This window comes from Balaenoptera acutorostrata, chromosome 3 (genome assembly GCF_949987535.1).
Source record: "Balaenoptera acutorostrata chromosome 3, mBalAcu1.1, whole genome shotgun sequence".
NCBI lineage: Eukaryota > Metazoa > Chordata > Mammalia > Artiodactyla > Balaenopteridae > Balaenoptera > Balaenoptera acutorostrata.
In genome coordinates, this window is record NC_080066.1 from 130535990 (window position 1) to 130541989 (window position 6000).

A 6000-nucleotide genomic window follows, 5' to 3' on the forward strand; every position below is an offset into this window, starting at 1 on the left:
AGGTGGTGATAATATTTAATACTGAAGGAGTGCCTTAAGTATTATGCATACTTATAATCAATTAAGAAAGAATTTTTCACATAATAACACTTCCCTCTCAGAATTTTTGAGAGCAAAGTGATTAAAGGCCTAACTTGGAAAGAACTAAAAAGATAATTGGATATACAAAATAATGCTGACTTCTAAACCGTTTTATGTTTAGGTTTCTACTAGACCAGATTTATGGTATTCTACATGTGTTTTAGTATTATCCTAGCATCATAAAAAACATTTTCTATTTTAATGTAAATGTTACACTGCACATGAGTAACTGCATAATGCTTATATTTATGTCATATTTTCTTCTCTACCAGTAATATCTTAGTCAACATTTACTGTTGACTGCAATGTCAAAATGGCCATTGCCCTTGGGAATTTATAATCTAGTTGGGGAGGTCGTAGGATCATCTGTGAAAACGCATAAGCAAAGGAAATATTACACATAATTTTTTGGGAAAAGATAAGAGTATAATGTTTCAATAAATAAATATGAATAATTTGAAATTAATTTAATATGCATCAATTCTTTGAATTAAAGGGATCAATTCAGATAAGACAGAGACTATGAGGCAGAGGAAAAAAAATAGAAAAGGTGATTTGCATGATCTCAGTTCTAGTATGAGAGGTAATGCTCAGAGTCTCTGCTGCACTTCATTTCTTGGGGTTGTTCTGGAGTCATAACCTCTTATATGCCTTTGGATTGCATTGAGGGATATTATATTTAAAAGGGCAATTTGATACACAATGTATATTTATCATAGAACACACAGTTGAGAGTATGTACTACAGAATCACTCAGGGTCTTCTATGTGAGAACATGAAGGAGAGATTCCTTATGCCCAGTATCAGGATAAACTCCTTGTCCTGAACAGCTAATAAGTTTTTACCATAAGGACAGCATAAATCCTGTAACTGGTCATGTTTTCCTCTTTGTTTTGGCCACTAAGATGCTCAGAGTCTGATGAAGTGAACCACCTTCAATAATTACAAAGCACTTACTTCATGCGTTTATTTCTTTGTACTAATACTTCCTGGACTCATCATAACTATGGATGCTTGTTCTTTCTTCACTCTGATTTTTGTGTTTGCTTTTTCATCTTAAATGGATTTTAGGCACCTGCAAATATTTTTTGGAATAGGAAGAATATTTTAATTAAAAAATAAAATTGCTTACACACCCTCCAAAAGGCTAAAACTAAAATGATTGACAATACCAAATGGTGGTGGTGATGTGGAGCAACTGGAATGCTCAAATATTGTGGGTGGGAATGTAAAATGTACAGCCTTTTTGGAAAAGGTCTGGCAGTTTCTTATAAAACTAAACATAGCTACTTGGGTCCCAGAAAAATGAAAACATATTAATAAAATGTTCAGAGCAGCTTTATCTATAATGGAAATAGCCTATATATCCATTAATATGAGAATGGAATAACACACTGTGGTATTAGCAGAATGTAACTCAGCAATATAAAATAAATCACTGATATATAAAACAACATGGGTGAATCTCAAAAACATTATGCTGAGAAAAAGAAACCATACACAAGAGAGTACATACTTTATGATTCCATTTATGTGAAATTCTAGAACAAGCAAAACTAATCTATGGTGGAAAAAGTCAGAATATTTATAGCTTCTAAGGGCATGGAAGTGTGGATTAACTGGGACGGGGCATGAGGGAACTTTTGAGGGTAATATTAATGTTCTATATTTTGATAGAGGTTGGGTTACACAGGTGTATGCACTTGTTAAAACTCAGTAAATATATGCATTTGTTGAAACTCAGCAAACATTAAAGTGTGTATTCGTTGTATATAAATTTTACATAAAAACTATAAACAAATACTGAATTCTAGTTAATAATAGGGAGGAAGTATTTAGGGGGAAGTGTACTGTTGTCTATAATTTTAAAAAATGCATGAACGGGAGTTCCCTGGTGGTCTAGTGGTCAGGACTCGGCACTGCAGTGGCCTGGGTTCAATCCCTGGTTGGGGAACTGGGATCCCACAAGCCGTGCATAGCGGCCAAAAGAAAAGAAAAAGCATCAAAAAATAAAATGGATTAATGATGCTAGAGGGATGGATAAGATGATAAAGCAAGCATAATATAATAGAAATGGTTGAATCAAGGCAGCAGGTACATAGGTGTTCATCACAAAATTCTTTCAACTTTGCTGTTTGCTTAAAATTTTCATGATAAGATTTTTTTGGGGGTGGGGGTGGAATGCCCTTAGACTTTCTTTAATTTGCTCTGGCTGGATGTATCCTTTCCTATTAATATCTCACATAAATGTTCAATCATTTCCTCTCAGGGGGAATGTGTCATACTTTTCAAAATTCATATTATGTCTCATTTAATCGATTTCTCAGGAAATCAATGAGTGGCCCTCAACCTAGATATAACTCACTTAAAAAATTAGGTAAATGGTGGTATATTTTGACACATTTTGCCTTGTTCACGATGGATATTCCCAGGGATGTCAGGTATGGGGCCAGATGTGTGCCCTACCCAGGATTCAGGATTTTCCACCTCTCTTATGATCTTGAAATAAACTCAGCCTTATTGACTTTTTAAAAAGATTGAGAAAAATTCCTGTTATGTTAGCAGAAGACCTGGTACATCAATAATACTTGTGCCAACACACATTTCACCATCAAGTTTGTCCTCTTTTCACTTAACTAGTTTGGAATTCAATAGCCTAATAGACCAGGAGTGTGGGTTGTGGGGCATTTTTATCCCAGAAAAGGCCAAATTAAGCTAGGACCATTCTAGTTCGTTCTGAATCCGAGGTTTTGTGTTGATTTAGCACATAATGACAGCCAAGGTGGGCAAACAGAAAGATCAGTCAGTTGGGATGGCTGAGGTGCCCACTGACTGGGAGGAAATGGAGGATGGCGAAGAGAAACCACCTGATGGAGGTGGCAGGGGCTCTTTTCTAAATCAGATTTAAATTCCTCTTATGGCTACTTCCAAGGAGAAGAAATGTAGCTGATGAAAATCATGTGCTTCAAAGCAGGTGGACTTTGCCAAATAAAGAAACTCTTGAGTGATGGAGATGTAATGCATAATAAAGAAGTGCTTTAAGCTGCAGATAACGCATTGTCCGATTTTAAGTGTTTAAAAAACCCTCACAAACCACAGTATTTTATTTTTCATAAAAAGGCTTTTGTGTTGGCCACCACTAGCCTGTGCTTTGGGTTCAGTATTGCAGAAGGATTTCTCCTCCCCCTGCCCCCCTTCACTGAGTGCCCACTACAAGCCAGGCACTAATCCAGGTGCAGGCGACGTGGTGGAGCCATAACAGGCCAAATCCTGCTCGTCTGGAGTTTCATCTAATGAGGGAAGACAGTGAATAAAGAAATGAACAAATGGATATTTTGGAAGAGTGAAATGCTTCCACTGAATTGTCATGGGAGGCCTTCAGAGGAGGTACCATTTGAACTCAGACCCAAACATGGAGGAGGAATCAGCCTTGGGGAGATCTGGGAACAAAGTGTTTAAGGAGGACTCAGCTAGTGTAAAGATCCTGAGTGGGGAGACGAGCCAGCATGTTCCCACTATGCAGCTTTGAGATTGGGAGAGAGATCATTTTTTTTTAATTAATTTATTTTATTTATCTATTTTTGGCTGTATTGGGTCTCCGCTGCTGCTCCACTAGGCTTTCTCTAGTTGTGGCGAGCGGGGCTACTCTTTGTTTCGGCGCTCGGGCTTCTCATTGCAGTGGCCTCTCCGGTTGCGGAGCATGGGCTCTAGGTACGCGGGCTTCAGTAGTTGTTGCTCGCGGGCTCCAGAGCGCAGGCTCAGTAGTTGTGGCTCACGGGCTTAGTTGCTCTGTGGCATGTGGGATCCTCCCGGACCAGGGATCGAACCCGTGTCAGCTGCATTGACAGGTGGACTCTCAACCACTGCACCACCAGGCAAGTCCCAGGAGAGAAATCATTTTTGTCACATTAAGGAAGTATTCATCTATTTCTATTCTAGGGAGAGTTTTTAATCAAGAGGTTATACTGCATTTTTATCAAATCCTTTTATAGCATCTATTGAGATGATCATACATATGATTTTTCTCCCTAAAGCTATTAATATGGTGAGTTATATTAATAGGTTTTCTAATATTAAACCAAACCTGCATTCCTAGAAGGAAACCCACTTGGTGTATTATCATTTTAATGCGGTACTGGATTCTGTTTGCGGACACTCAATTTAGGCTTTTTGGCATTGATAATCATCAATAACATTGGTCTGTAGTTGGGTTTTTTTTGTGCTATCTTTGTCATATTTTGGCATCAGTGTTATCTTAATTGATATTATTACAACGTAACACTATTAATAATATTATAAATTATTAATTGCAGTTAATATAATTATTAATTATTATAAATTAATACACAAAATAATAATAGTAATAGTAATAGTACAAAGTGAGAATTTACTTTGTAAATTATTAATAATAATTTTCTTTTTTTTCTATGCAAGGGAGCAGTTTAAATAGTATTTCAATATCTTTAATAATTTAATATTGCAGTTCTCAGCTTTGGTTAAATATTGGAATCACTTGGGGAGCTTAAAAATTACTGCTGTTGCCCAGAGATATAGATTTAATTGGTCTGGGGTACAGCCTGGGCGTCTAAATTTTTCAAAAGCTTCCCTGTTGATTGTAACATGTGCTTTTTGAGTGGGAGCTGTTTGACCACTTTCTCTATTTCTTTTCTACAGTTGGTCTGTTTAGGTTTTCTGTCTCTTCTTGGGAAGTTAGTTAAATTACACTTTCTTAGGTAAGTATTCACATCATCAAGATTTTCACATTTATTTGAAAGATTGAGCAAAGTCAACTTTCATGAGTGTTTTAATTACTTCTGTATCTGTGACTATTTTCCCTTATGTTTCATTTATTTTGTGTATTCAGGATTTCTCTTTTCCCCTTGATCTGTTAGACAAGATTTTATTTGCCTTTTTTTGTTTATTTGTTTGTTTTTTTAATAAAATTATCTACTTATTTATTCATTCATTTATTTATTTTATTTTTGGCTGTGTTGGGTCTTCGTTGCTGTGCATGGGCTTTTCTCTAGTTGTGGTGAGCGGGGGCTACTCTTCATTGTGGTGCGCAGCCTTCTCATTGCCGTGACTTCTCTTGTTGCGGACCACAAGCTCTAGGTGTGCGGGCTTCAGTAGTTGTTGCACTCAGGCTTCAGTAGTTGTGGCTCACGGGCTCTAGAGTGCAGGCTCAGTAGTTGTGGCGCAGGGGCTTAGCTGCTCTGTGGCATGTGGGATCTTCCCAGACCAGGGCTCGAACCCATGTCTCCTGCATTGGCAGGCGGATTCTTAACCACTGCGCCACAAGGGAAGCCCTTTTTGTTTGTTTTTAAAGCAACAGTTCTTGAGATTTATTTCTACGTTTTCTCTGGTTTTTAATTCACTAATCTCTACTTTTATCTTTACTGCTTAATTCTGTTTTTCTTAGAAAAGAAACAAACAAAAATAAATAAACCTAACATATTGAGTTGTCAGAGTTTAAAGTTTTTGTCTTTTCTTTCCTTTTTATTTAGGCATAGCTGTTATCAAAGACTATGAGATTCCTTGGGACCACAGTTTTAGTTGTACCTCTAAGATCTGATTAGTAGTGTTTTTATTATTGCTTTATTTCAGGTATTCTGAAATGTCAATTTTTATTTCCTCTTTGATTCAAGAGTTTTCTATTAAGGATGATTAATACTATCCTTAATCTTCTATTTCTTTAGCCAATATCTGTTAATTCTCTACTGTGAACACTGATGAGATTATTATACTGTACATCCTCTTTATCTCCCTTCCCTTTCTTTTTCCACCTAATTTTAGTTAAATTATCTACTATCTATATTATATTATTATAAAAAGATTATATCATTTTTGGGGGTAACAATTATTCCTATATTCTCATTAACTGATTTCTCAGTTTAAAGAAATCTTGTGGCCCCCAGCTAG